The sequence below is a fragment of the Salvelinus fontinalis genome, chromosome 10 (assembly GCF_029448725.1).
Source record: "Salvelinus fontinalis isolate EN_2023a chromosome 10, ASM2944872v1, whole genome shotgun sequence".
NCBI classification, from domain to species: Eukaryota; Metazoa; Chordata; class Actinopteri; order Salmoniformes; family Salmonidae; genus Salvelinus; species Salvelinus fontinalis.
In genome coordinates, this window is record NC_074674.1 from 33,280,621 (window position 1) to 33,295,905 (window position 15,285).

The window sequence follows — 15,285 nt, forward strand, 5'->3', positions numbered from 1 at the left end:
GAATGGCTGCCATTTCTCTTTGCTTATTTGAGCTGTCCTTTCCATAATTTATACTTAGTCTTTTACCAAATAGGGCTATCTTCTGTATACCACCCCTACCTTGTCACAACAAAACTGAATGGCTCAAATGCATTAAGAAGGAAAGACATTCCACAAATTAACTTTTACCAAGGCACATTTTACCAAATGTATTCCAGGTCACTCCCTCATGAAGCTGGTTGAGAGAATGCCAAGAGTGTGCAAAGCTGTCATCAAGGCAAAGGATGGCTACTTTGAAGAATCTCAAATATATTTTGATATGTTTAATACCTTTTTGGTTTCATATGATTCCATTTGTGTTTTTTCATAATTTTGATGTGTTCACCATTATTCTAAAATTAAGAAAATAGTAAAAATAAAGAAAAACCCTTGAATGAGTAGGTGTGTTCAAACATTTGACTGGTACTGTATATATATTTTTGGGATTTTCCTCTGTAATTAGGCCTTCACATGAGTCTTTATGTATAGCTGTTAATTTTACAGTATTAATAGAAAAAATCCTTAAAATTAACCTCAATTAGTGGAGATGGAGGAGACTGAAATGAAAACAGATGCTTAAAGTATTTTCCTTCCTCTTTCAAAATATAATTATAGAATTAAGGATGACTCTGTCATTTGGAACACGTTTCTGTCAATCCTTTTTGGTAGCATTTCTATGTTGAAGATAAAAATGTTCCGTCCAGTTGGATTTAAAAAAAATAATATATTACACTTGATCTTTATTGAATATAATCCTCCATTTATTTTTGTTTGTCCTCTAACTTATTCTGTGCATCCATGTAAAACATGTTAATGCTATCAACCTGAAATGTTAGTTCCTCTATTCCATTTTTTAAGATGAACTATTTTGACCTAAATATTTTTTGTTTTAAAGATGAGTATTGAATTGCATTGCCTCTAAAGGCACATTTAAAAGTGTCCTATACAATAAAGGGATATGCTGTACCTTGTCACGTTCCTGACCTGTTTTCTGTTATTTTCGTATGTGTTTAGTTGGTCAGAACGTGAGTTGGGGTGGGCATTCTATGTTTTGTGTATCTATGTTAAGTGTCAGTGTTAATTGACCTTGTATGGCTCTCAATCAGAGGCAGGTGGTTTACGTTTTCCTCTGATTGAGAACCATATATAGGTAGGTTGTTTCACATTGTTTGTTGTGGGTGGTTGTCTTCCGTGTATGTGCACCACACGGGACTGTTTTGTCGTTCGTGTATGTAGTCTGTTCCTGTTCGTGCGTTCTTCGTCATTTTGTAAGTGCTCATAGTTCAGGTCTGTCTACATTCGTTTGTTATTTTGTAGTTTGTTGAAGTGTTTTCGGTTTTACTTTAATAAACATTCATTATGTCAAACTATCACGCTGCGCTTTGGTCCAATCCCTACTCATCCTCTTCATCCGAAGAGGAGGAGGACGACCGTTACATACCTACAGTGCATTCGGAAAGTTTTCAGACCCCTTGCCTTTTTCCACATTTTGATACGTTACAGCCTTATTCTGAAAATGAATTTTAAAAAAAATTCCTCATCAAGCTATACACAACCCCCCATAATGACAAAGCGAAAACAGGTTTTAAAAATGTTTGCATAAAATAAAAATACCTTATAGAAATACCTTCTTTACATAGGTATTCAGACCCTTTGCTATGAGACTCAAAATTGAGCTCAGGTGCATCCTGTTTCCATTGATCATCCTTGATGTTTCTACAACTTGATTGTATTCCACCTGTGGTAAATTCAATTAATTGGACATTATTTGGAAAGGCACATACCTGTCTATATAAGGTCCCACAGTTGACAATCCATGTCAGAGCAAAAACCAAGCCATGAGGTCAAAGGAATTGTCTGTAGAGCTCTGCGACAAGATTGTGTTGAGGCACAGATCTGGGGAAGAGTTCCAAAAAATGTCTACAGCATTGAAGATCCCCAAGAACACAGTGGCCTCCGTCATTCTTAACTTTAAGAAGGCTGGAACCACAAAGACTTTTCCCAAAGCTGTCCGCCCGGCCAAACAGAAACAATCGAGGGAGAAGGGCCTTGGTCAAGGAGGTGACCAAGAACCCGAGGGTCACTCTGACAGAGCTAAAGCGTTTCTCTGTTGACATGGGAGAACCTTCCAGAAGGACATCCATTTCTGCAGCACTGTTTTTGCTTTGTCATTATGGGGTATTGTGTGTAGAATGATGAGAGAAACAATTTAATCAATTTTTGAATAAGACTAACATGTCAAAATGTGGAAAAAGCTACGGGGTCTGAATTTTTTCCATATGCACTTTATATGTAGGAAAAAGTCTGTTATAAATTCTTCTGTCTTTAAAGCAAGTTGCCATCCAGTAGGCTTTGATTACATTTCCAATATCCTTGCCTTTGCAGAAATTCTTTAAGAGTAATGTATTAACCTATTATTTGATGTCGCGACAGTATTCTGTACCGTAGCAACACTCTTTGAACTTTTGGTGCCAGTGAAATTGACAGAAAGTAGTCAAGACAATGAGCTTGATTGAGCCTCCGCCATGTATATCTCACTAGGTCAAGCTATTTAAGCGTCCTTATATCCACTAGTTCCAATATATCCATAATATTCATATTTTCCTTAAGTGCTTGTAATAGTTCGTAGTGTGATTTCCTCTATGCTCCATTGAAGTACTTAAAACCGCATTATAATCTCCCACCAAAATATTGGAGTCATGTATTGCCTGTAATCTCAATAAATTATTATATATATTTTCAAAGAAGCGTATGAACAGTTGTTATACTATACTTTTTCACCACTTACCATAATGAGATATACGTTTTGATTATCTTACCATAATATATGTTTGTAAACTTACCATAAAGAAGTACCGTTATAATTAGAAACCATAGTTGTGTACAAGCTATTAGGTCCATAACATAATTTCACAGTGTTATTTCATGTGTGCCATTGCACTGTGGTGATGGTAGTTTAAAGATAGCCCTCACACAGGCACCCTTCTCAATTACCAATAACGCTGTTTTGTTAACTTCAGAAAAACACAATGCTTACAGTAATGGCTTTTCAATATGCTACTTCACAATTTTGCAAAAGCAAGACAATGATGTACAAAAACACGACAGATCCCTTTTGATGGTGATCCTCAAATCATTATTATTAATATCAACAACTTCAAGTTCTACAGCCATTTAGGTGGAAATCAAGCTGACGAAGCTAGCCCTATTAAAGATATTGGCGAAAAGGGATGAATTACAAATGGGTTGTCCACTGGGACCTCTCTGTAGTGATTGGAGCTTGGCTTTGACCCTTGGTTAATTCAGAACGAGGGGGAAATCCAATTAATTGGTTACTGGCTCCAAGGTCTGCAGACATGGAGCCTTGGCTCTTGCTTAAACCTCTAAGAAAAATGGCAGAATCTTTTTCAGAGAAAATTTCAACCAAACAGTCACCTTAGCCATGCTGAATTTATACTGAACAAAAATACAAATGCAACAATTTCCATGATTTTACTGAGTTAATGTTTATATAAGGAGGTCAATTGAAATAAATAAATTAGGCCCTAATCTATGGATTTCACATGACTGGGCAGGGGCCCTGCCATGGGTGTGCCAGGGAGGACACAGGCCCACCCACTGGGGAGCCAGGCCCAGCCAATCAGAATTTGGTTTTCCCCATAAAAGGGCTTTATTACAACATAAATACTCCTCAGTTTCATCAGCTGTCCGGGTGGCTGGTCTCAGACCATCCTGCAGGTGAGGAAGCCGGATATTGAGGTCCTGGGCTGGTGTGGTTGCTCGTGGTCTGCGGTTGTGAGGCCGGTTGGACATACAGCCAAATTCACTAAAACGTTGTTGGAGTTGGCTTATGATAGAGAATTGAACATTAAATTATCTGGCAACAGCTCTGTTGGACATTCCTGCAGTCAGCATACCAATTGCACGCTCCCTCAAAACATGAGACATCTGTGGCTTTGTGTTGAGTGGCCTTTTATTGGCCAAAGCACAGTGTGCACCTATCGAATTATCAGCTTCTTGAGGATGGATTAACTAATGTGTGCAAAAATGTTTAGAGAAATAAGCTTTTGTGCAGATATAACATTCTGGGATATTTTCTTTCAGCTCATGAAACATGGAACCAACACTTTATATGTTGTGTTTATATTTGTGTTCAGTATACTGTATATACACTGCTCAAAAAAATAAAGGGAACACTTAAACAACACAATGTAACTCCAAGTCAATCACACTTCTGTGACATCAAACTGTCCACTTAGGAAGCAACACTGATTGACAATACATTTCACATGCTGTTGTGCAAATGGAATAGACAAAAGGTGGAAATTATAGGCAATTAGCAAGACACCCCCAATAAAGGAGTGGTTCTGCAGGTGGTGATCACAGACCACTTCTCAGTTCCTATGCTTCCTGGCTGATGTTTTGGTCACTTTTGAATGCTGGCGGTGCTTTCACTCTAGTGGTAGCATGAGACGGAGTCTACAACCCACACAAGTGGCTCAGGTAGTGCAGCTCATCCAGGATGGCACATCAATGCGAGCTGTGGCAAGAAGGTTTGCTGTGTCTGTCAGCGTAGTGTCCAGAGCATGGAGGCGCTACCAGGAGACAGGCCAGTACATCAGGAGACGTGGAGGAGGCCGTAGGAGGGCAACAACCCAGCAGCAGGACCGCTACTTCGCCTTTGTGCAAGGAGGAGCACTGCCAGAGCCCACCATATGCTGACACATGCACATTTGTGGCCTGATGGAGGTCATTTTGCAGGGCTCTGGCAGTGCTCTGGACACTATGCTGACAGAGACAGCAAACCTTCTTGCCACAGCTCGCATTGATGTGCCATCCTGGATGAGCAGGTTTAGGTTTGGGCTACTACATGATACTCAAATTTGCCATATACCCATCATGTTGCTAAAACCTAGTCTACGACTGAAAGTTTATAACGTAGGTGCACAGGTCGAGAGACAAATTGGAATAATGAAGGTGACAGACTGTGACACATTCAATATCAGCTAGCACACTCTTGCCTGCATCTAGATGATCTTGAATTGGACAAATTCAGGTAGGTCACTCCTTGTTTCGTTCTGTTTGCTTCTGATCGCCCGCACACACAGTTCACTTTCATAGCAGGCACATACAGGATCATCACTTTGCTCATTCTATAATTCCTTTTCACATCTACGCTCTCCCATCCTGTCACCTTTTCCCATCGCGTGTGGACTTCAGTGTGCAACACAACAGCTGTCTGTGACCAAGTGCAAAAACCTCTCCTAGCCAAACCCTCATACCATAACTGCTACACAGCCTCATCGTTGTCAACATATCAACGTTATAGTCAACTAGAACTAATGCATTAGTAAACCCACAACCCAATCCATGTGTACAATTACACAGTAGTGTACAGCAAGAAGTTCAGCAGTTACACCGGCAGACCCAGATGGCAATAAATTATTAAAACCGAAAGCTTACCTTGATTTGGAAGAGTTGCAGTGTTGGATTGCTAACATAAATTGCATTGCTCTCTGTTTGAGTAAGGTTGTTGAGTTAGCAAAATGGTACTGCTTCTGCTGTTTCTCCTTAATTGTTGAATACATGAATTTGTTCTTTCTCTCTCTTTGAGCCAACTACACTCTTAGGAATAAAAGGTGTTATCTGGGGCCTCCCGGGTGGCGCAGTGGTCTAGGGCACTGCATCACAGTGCTAGCTGCGCCACCAGAGTTTCTGGGTTCGCGCCCAGGCTCTGTCGCAGCTGGCCGCGACCGGGAGGTCCGTGGGGCGACTCACAATTGGCCTAGCGTCGTCCGGGTTAGGGGGGGTTTGGCCGGTAGGGATATCCTTGTCTCATCGCGCTCCAGCGACTCCTGTGGCGGGCCGGGCGCAGTGCGCGCTAACAGAGGGGGCCAGGTGCACGGTGTTTCCTCCGACGCATTGGTGCGGCTGGCTTCCGGGTTGGAGGCGCGCTGTGTTAAGAAGCAGTGCGGCTTGGTTGGGTTGTGCTTCGGAGGATGCATGGCTTTCGACCTTTGTCTCTCCCGAGCCCGTACGGGAGCTGTAGCGATGAGACAAGATAGTAATTACTAGCGATTGGATACCACGAAAATTGGGGAGAAAAGGGGATACAATTTATTTTTAACAAAAAGAAAAAAAAGGTGTTATCTGGAACCTAAAAGTCTTCTCCAGCTGTCCCCATAGGAGAACCCTTTGAGGAACCCTTTTGAGTTCCATGTAGAACCTTTTACACAGAGGAACCCAACAGAGTTCTACCTGGAACCAAAAAGGGTTACACCTTGTAACCCCAAAAATATTTTGGAACAATTTTTTCTAAGAGTATACTAGCTGTAGCTTATGCTTTCACTGCTAGAATCATTCTCTAATCCTTTGATTGGATGGACAACATGTCAGTTCATACTGGAAGAGCTCTGACAGGTTGGAGGACGTCTTCCGGAAGTCGTCATAATTACTGTGTAAGTGTATGGAAGGGGGTTATAACCACGAGCCTCCTAGGTTTGGTATTGTAGTCAATGCACCCAGAGGAGGACAGAAAATTCACTGAGTAAGATAATCCTCCCCTCCCTCCTCTGAGGAGCCTCCACTGTTGGAAAAATTACCTGCCTACACACACCAAAAAGTTATAAGCAAGAACAATCTTATCCTTCTTTTCTTGTCTTGTCTTTCAGTAAAGGTATTGATTAGAATGAACCCAGCATAATTGCTTTCACAACTGTAGTGAACCAGGAATCAAGGAGGTAGAGTTGAATCCATTTCCTTTTCTTCATATAAGGCAGAGAAACAGTATCAATCTTCCGCTTTCTTTGTGATTAGTCCTTTTTTCAATTAAAGTGAAGGGCTGTTCATTTCCAGCTGCTGAAGGGGAGATGTGCAGATGAATGGACCGGTCCAGGTAGAAAGGGCTCGTTCTCTCAGGCTGACAGGTCAGATTTGAAAGGAGAGGCCTCTGGGTAATTACTCCCTAAAACCAGATCCACCAGACTCTCCATCTCAGACCTGCAGGGATTCATATCATATATTAAAATGAGATTATTGTCTCCTTTGTTAATACATTTTTAAGGATATAAACACATGGGAATCAATTCGATTCCCACACATGCGAGTTGAGCACCACACTTGTGGAACAATCTTCAGAATAATGTACAGATGGATGTCTAGGGCAATTAAGACTGTTTGTGGGGGACCTCTTTACTGATGAATGTGGTTGTTTTTTACGATTGTGTTTTGTATTTCTGTATTTTCTTTGTACTACCTATTTGTTGATTGAATATTGTATTTAATGTTTCTGTATTCTGCAGGGCTCATTTTGCAAAAGAGAAACATGATTCTCTGTTGAAATAAAGGTTAAAGCAATGCTACAAAGATGTTGTATACTTTTACGCCAGTAGTTTTGAAAGTAACGCTCAAAAGCGAAACTTGTGCACAATTGAACACTAACAACCCTAAAGCTTCTCAACTAAAAGGGTCTTGAAACATTTTTCAGGCATCTTTTGAGGGAGTAAAATGCTCTGACATTTGTTGAGTCTGCAGGTGATCTATGAGAGTTAATTGGTCACAGAAAAGGACAATGTGTTGAGGTTCTCACAGGCAGAGGCATAGATTAATGAGTACTGTGCACCTGTCAATCTCTACGTTTGAGTATGGTTTCATTTGGGGTTATGACAGACAACACTGCTGCAAATCAGAGATTACATTATGTTGATGGGAACGATTGGCTTTGGTTTCTCTTTGAAATGTGTTTTAGTTTTGCATAAAAACATTGGAGCGAGCATGGAGAAAGATCAGAGATACAAATTAACCTCTAGAGTGTTCCTTTGAAACAGACCATCAATGCTAAACTGGTTTAGCAATATTTCTGGCAGACAGCCTCAGAAAATGTGATTTCTCTCACTCTCCCTCTCTTTATTTCCTTCTTCTCACCTCTGAATTGTGTCTATGTGGAGTGAAAGAGGCTTCTCCTACCCTCTCGCTGTGTTTCCACTGTGAGGATTCTATGACAGGAAGAGCATTGTGAGTCAAAGCATGATGTAACCATTTGTCTGCATCCTATTCTATACAGTATTGGCCTCTGATCTGTCTGCTTAATTAAACATCCTGCTCACCTAAGGCGGTGAGCAGTCATATTTAATCAGAGACGACCATAGGGTTCTCATTAGTTGGCATTAGTGTGTGAATAACATATACATTTTCTCTCATGCTGGACTTGTTCCAAGACTATCAAACTAAAAATGTGTTATCCAAAAAGGTGAAAAACCTGAGGTCAACTACTTCAAATCTGGATTCCCCAATGGGCTTTGCTGGAGGTTCATAAAGAGGTAAATTAACTCCTGAACCATTTGCTAACTCATTTAGACCTAACTATCAAGTTAACCTCAATCTGCAGACCAGGGGTTGGAACCGGTTCATGTAACAGAACCGAAAACCAGAATATAACAAACATTTTCAAGGTGTAACGGCAGTCTAAGTCGTCCTCCTCCTCAGACGAGGAGAGGCGAGAAGGATCTGAGGACCAATGTGCAGCGTGGTAATTTTCCATGATTTAATTAACACAAAACAAGACAATATACAAAATGACAAAACAAACTAACCGTCACAGTCCTAGCTGGTGCAGACAAAACAAAAAGACAGGAAACAACCACCCACAATCCCCAACACAAAACAAGCCACCTATATATGATTCTCAATCAGGGACAACGATTGACAGCTACCTCTGATTGAGAACCATATTAGGCTGGACACAGAAACAGACAAACTAGACACACAACATAGAATTCCCACCCAGCTCACGTCCTGACCAACACTAAACAAGCAAAACACATAAGAACTATGGTCAGGACGTGACAGTACCCCCCCCCCCCCCTGAGGTGCGGACTCCGAACGCACCCCTAAAACTCAAGGGGAGGGTCTGGGTGGGCATCAGTCCGCGGTGGCGGCTCCGGCGGTGGACGAGGACACCACTCCACCACTCTCTTTGTCCCCCTCCTTAGCGTCCTTTGAGTGGCGACCCTCGCCCCCGACCGTGGCCTAGGAATCCTCCCCAAGGCCCCCACATGATTTAGGAGACAGCTCAGGACAAAGAGGTAGCTCAGGACAGAGAGGTAGCTCAGGACAGAGAGGTAGCTCAGGACAGAGAGGTAGCTCAGGACAGAGAGGTAGCTCAGGACAGAGAGGTAGCTCAGGACAGAGAGGTAGCTCAGGACAGAGAGGTAGCTCAGGACAGAGAGGTAGCTCAGGACAGAGAGGCAGCTCAGGACAGAGAGGCAGCTCAGGACAGAGGGGCAACTCCGGACAGAGGGGCAACTCCGGACAGAGGGGCAACTCCGGACAGAGGGGCAACTCCGGACAGAGGGGCAACTCCGGACAGAGGGGCAACTCCGGACAGAGGGGCAACTCCGGACAGAGGGGCAACTCCGGACAGAGGGGCAACTCCGGACAGAGGGGCAACTCCGGACAGAGGGGCAACTCCGGACAGAGGGGCAACTCCGGACAGAGGGGCAACTCCGGACAGAGGGGCAACTCCGGACAGAGGGGCAACTCCGGACAGAGGGGCAACTCCGGACAGAGGGGCAACTCCGGACAGAGGGGCAACTCCGGACAGAGGGGCAGCTCCGGACAGAGGGCGGCTCATGACTGGAAGGCGGCTCATGACTGCAAGGCGGCTCCTGACTGGCTGGCGGCTCTGGCGGCTCCTGACTGGCGGGCGGCTCTGGCGGCTCCTGACTGGCTGGCGGCTCTGGCGGCTCCTGACTGGCTGGCGGCTCTGGCGGCTCCTGACTGGCTGGCGGCTCTGGCGGCTCCTGACTGGCTGGCGGCTCTGGCGGCTCCTGACTGGCTGGCGGCTCTGGCGGCTCCTGACTGGCTGGCGGCTCTGGCGGCTCCTGACTGGCTGGCGGCTCTGGCGGCTCCTGACTGGCTGGCGGCTCTGGCGGCTCCTGACTGGCTGGCGGCTCTGGCGGCTCCTGACTGGCTGGCGGCTCTGGCGGCTCCTGACTGGCTGGCGGCTCTGGCGGCTCCTGACTGGCTGGCGGCTCTGGAGGCTCCTGACTGGCTGGCGGCTCTGGAGGCTCCTGACTGGCTGGCGGCTCTGTCGGCTCCTGACTGGCTGGCGGCTCTGGCGGCTCCTGACTGGCGGGCGGCTCTGGCGGCTCCTGACTGGCTGGCGGCTCTGGCGGCTCCTGACTGGCTGGCGGCTCTGGCGGCTCCTGACTGGCTGGCGGCTCTGGCGGCTCCTGACTGGCTGGCGGCTCTGGCGGCTCCTGACTGGCTGGCGGCTCTGGCGGCTCCTGACTGGCTGGCGGCTCTGGCGGCTCCTGACTGGCTGGCGGCTCTGGCGGCTCCTGACTGGCTGGCGGCTCTGGCGGCTCCTGACTGGCTGGCGGCTCTGGCGGCTCCTGACTGGCTGGCGGCTCTGGCGGCTCCTGACTGGCTGGCGGCTCTGGCGGCTCCTGACTGGCTGGCGGCTCTGGCGGCTCCTGACTGGCTGGCGGCTCTGGCGGCTCCTGACTGGCTGGCGGCTCTGGCGGCTCCTGACTGGCTGGCGGCTCTGGCGGCTCCTGACTGGCTGGCGGCTCTGGAGGCTCCTGACTGGCTGGCGGCTCTGGAGGCTCCTGACTGGCTGGCGGCTCTGGCGGCTCCTGACTGGCTGGCGGCTCTGGCGGCTCCTGACTGGCTGGCGGCTCTGGCGGCTCCTGACTGGCTGGCGGCTCGGGCGGCTCCTGACTGGCTGGCGGCTCTGGCGGCTCCTGACTGACGGACGGCTCTGGCGGCTCCTGACTGACGGGCGGCTCTGGCGGCTCCTGGCAGACGGGCGGTTCTGGCGGCGCCGGGCAGACGGGCGGTTCTGGCGGCGCCGGGCAGACGGATGGCTCAGATGGCGCCGGGCAGACGGATGGCTCAGATGGCGCCGGGCAGACGGATGGCTCAGATGGCGCCGGGCAGACGGATGGCTCAGATGGCGCCGGGTAGACGGATGGCTCAGATGGCGTTGGGCAGACGAACAGTGCAGGCGGCGTTGGGCAGACGGCCGACTCTGACCTGCTGAGGCGCACAGTAGGCCTGGTGCGTGGTGCCGGAACTGGTGGTACCGGACTGGAGACATGCACCTCAAGGCTAGTGTGGGGAGCAGGAACAGGACACACTGGACTCTCAAAGCGCACTATAGGCCTGGTGCGTGGTACCGGCACTGGTGGTATCGGGCTGAGGGCACGCACCTCAGGGCGAGTGCGGGGAGAAGGAACAGTGCGCACAGGGCTCTGGAGACGCACAGGAGGATTGATGCGTGGTGCCGGAACTGGAGGCACTGGGCTGGAGACACGCACCACAGGGAGAGTGCGTGGAGGAGGAACAGGGCTCTGGAGACGCACTAGAAGCCTGGAGCGTGGTGTAGGCACTGGTGGTACTGGGCTGGGGCGGGAAGGTGGCGCCGGATATACCAGACCGTGCAGGCGTACTGCCTCCCTTCGGCACCGAGCCTGCCCAACCTTACCTGGTTGAATGCTCCCCGTAGCCCGTCCAGTGCGGGGAGGTGGAATAACCCGCACTGGGCTGTGTTGGCGAACCGGGGACACCATACGTAAGGCTGGTGCCATGTACACCGGCCCGAGGAGACGTACTGGAGGCCAGATATGTTGAGCCGGCTTCATGGCACTTGGCTCAATGCTCAATCTAGCCCGCCCAGTGCGGGGAGGTGGAGTAACCCGCACCGGGCTATGCACACGTACAGGAGACAACGTGCGCTCTTCCGCATAACACGGTGTCTGCCCGTACTCCCGCTCTTCACGGTAAGCATGGGAAGTGGGCGCAGGTTTCCTACCTACCTTCGCCACACTACCCTTTAGCCCCCCCCCCCCCCCCAATACATTTTTGGGGTTTCTTCACGGGCTTCCAGCCACGCTTCCGTGCTGCCTCCTCATACCACCGCTCCTGGGCTTTAGCTGCCTCCATCTCTTCCTGAGAGCGGCGATATTCTCCAATGTGAGCCCAGTGTCCTTTACCCTCCAGAATTTCCTCCCATGTCCAGGATTCCTGTGTAGTGGGCCGCTGCTGCTCGTACTCACGCTGCTTGGTCCGAGTTTGGTGGGTGGTTCTGTAAGGGCAGTCTAAGTCGTCCTCCTCCTCAGACGAGGAGAGGCGAAAAGGCTGGAATCACAAGATGCCTGTCTTTCATTTGCTGTACACTATGTATTTTTCAGAAATGTTTTATGATGAGTATTTAGGTATTTGACGTTAGTATCTGTAATTATTCTGTCTGCTTTCGGTGCAATTTCTGATTGTAGCTGCAATGTAAACTATGATTTATACCTGAAATATGCACATTTTTCAAACAAAACATAGATTTATTGAATAACATGTTATAAGACTGTCATCTGATGAAGTTGTTTGTTGGTTAGTTTGGTTGGTTCTTGGTTAGTTAGGTTGGCTTTGTGCATGCTACCTGTGCTGTGAAAAATGTCGTCCTTTTTTGTATTTGGTGGTGAGCTAACATAAATATACGTGCTGTTTTCGCTGTAAAACATTTTAAAAATCGGACATGTTGGCTGGATTCACAATATGTGTACCTTTCATTTGCTGTATTGGACTTGTTAATGTGTGAAAGTTAAATATTTCAAAAAAATATATTTTGAATTTCGCGCCCTGCACTTGAAGTGGCTGTTGTCATATTGTGGCCGGCCTCGGGCTTGCAGCCAGAAGAAGTTAACACAAAATCCAGGGAGGGGCCAGCTGAGTATAAGACTGTATCATCTGCATATAAATGGATGAGAGAGCTTCCTACTGCCTGAGCTATGTTGTTGATGTAAATTGAGAAGAGCGTGGGGCCTAGGATCGAGCCTTGGGGTACTCCCTTGATGACAGGCAGTGGCTGAGACAGCATATTTTCTGACTTTATACACTGCACTCTTTGAAAGAGGTAGATAGCAAACCAGGCCAAAGACCCCTCAGAGACACCAATACTCCTTAGCCGGCCCCAAGAATGGAATGGTCTACCGTATCAAAAGCTTTGGCCAAGTCAATAAAAATCGTAGCACAACATTGCTTGGAATCAAGGGCAATGGTGACATCATTGAGGACCTTTATGGTTTCAGTGACAAATCCATAACCTGAGCGGAAAACAGATCGCATAAAACAGAGAATACTATAGACATCAAGAAAGCCAGTCAGTTGATTATTGACAAGTTTTTCCAACACTTTTGATTAACAGGGCAAAATAGAAATAGGCCTATAATAGTTAGGATTAGCTTGATCTCCCCTTTAAATAAAGGACGAACAATGGCTACATTCCATGCAATGGGAACCTCCCCAGAAAGGAGAGACAGGTTAAAAAGGTCAGAGATAGACTTGGCTATGATAGGGGCAGCAACCTTAAGGAAGAAAGGGTCTAAACCATCTGAACCAGATGTTATTGGGGGATCAAGTTTCAGGAGCTTCTTTAGCACCAGTGACTGTCTGTGGGGAGAAACTTTGTAGCGGGGCAGGGGAAAAGGAGGTAGAAGCATCGGGCCTAGTCACATTATAAGGGGTGGAAAAGGAGGAAATGTTAGACGGGCAAGGATACATGGCTGAGTCAAATAGGACTCTTAACTTCTCTAGGATAGGGGGCAGCATTTTCACATTTGGATGAAAAGCATGCCCAGAGTTAACTGCCTCCTACTCAGTCCCAGATGCTAATATATGCATATTATTATTTGTATTGGATAGAAAACCCTCTGACGTTTCTAAAACTGTTTGAATCATGTCTGTGACTATAACAGAACTTATTTGGTAGGCAAAACCCCGAGGACAAACCATTCAGATTTTCCCATTTTCATTGGGAATCCAGATTTCTAAGGGACCTTCCTGCAGGTCCTATTGCTTCCACTGGATGTCAACAGTCTTTAGAAATTGGTTGAGGTTTTTCCTTTGAGGAATGAAGAAGTAGCCATGTTCAGAATGAGGCTCCAGTAAAGTGTACTGTTTGTTAGAGGCGCAAGAACAGAAAGCATGCTACACATTGTTTTCCTCCGCTATTGAACACAGATCATCCCGTCTTCAATTTTATCGATTATTTACGTTAAAAAATACCTAAAGTTGTATTACAAAAGTAGTTTGAAATGTTTGGACAAAGCTTACAGGTAACTTTTGAGATATTTTGTAGTCACGTTGTGCAAGTTGGAACCGGTGTTTTTCTGGATCAATCGCGCCAAATAAATAGACATTTTGGATATATATCGACGGAATTAATCAAACAAAAGGACCATTTGTGATGTTTATGGGACATATTGGAGTGCCGACAGAAGAAGTTTGTCAAAGGCATGAATTATATCTTTATTTCTGCGTTTTGTGTCGTGCCGGGAGGGTTGAAATATGATGGTCTGTGATGTTATTTTAATGGACAAATAATTAGCTTTTCTTTCAAAAACAAGGACATTTCTAAGTGACCCCAATCTTTTTAACGGTAGTGTATATATTCAGTTAATAAAGCTGCATACCCAAACGGTCTCTTTTTTGTCTTCTTGTGTAAGGCAGCTCCAAAATGCAGGTGTTTCAGCCTAGCTCAGAACATTCTGTGGCGGTGGGGCGAGCCAGCAGAAAATACGGAGTGTTGGCCACGATTGGCTCAGTGTTCTGTCACTCATGGGGATAGTATGTCATTGCCAATTGTATGAGCTTAGTAAGGGTAGACATCCAAAATGTCAGCCCTTTGGGTCCTGCCATAGAGTTACATTACAAGTGCCCTTCCAAGTAGGCTCAAGGCCACAGATAAAATTATATCAAATCACGTTATATGTACAGTAGCTTTGATTGACTCAATGTCAACATCATACTTTCAAAATCTTAGCTAGCAGTCATCATCATGAATAAAGTTGACAATCTCCTGGCAAATCCTTTTTAACCTGTCTAGGATCAGCGTGGCGCTAGCGGCACACCCCCCCCCCCCCCACTGAAAAACCAGTGCCGCGAAATTCAAAAAAAATATTTTTTTAAAATATTTAACTTTCACACATTAAAGTCCAATACAGCTAATGAAAGACACAGATCTTATGAATCCAGTCAACATTTCCGATTTTTAAAATGTTTTACAGGGAAGACACAATATGTAAAGATGTACATCTATTACCTAAAAACACATTAGCATAATCCACCATCTTTTATTTGTCCACCAACACCAGTAGCCATCACCAATTCGGCTAAACTAAGATATTTATAGCCCCTAACCAACAAAAAAACTCATTAGATGACAGTCTGATAACATATTTATGGTATGGGATAGGTTTTGTTAGAAAAAAG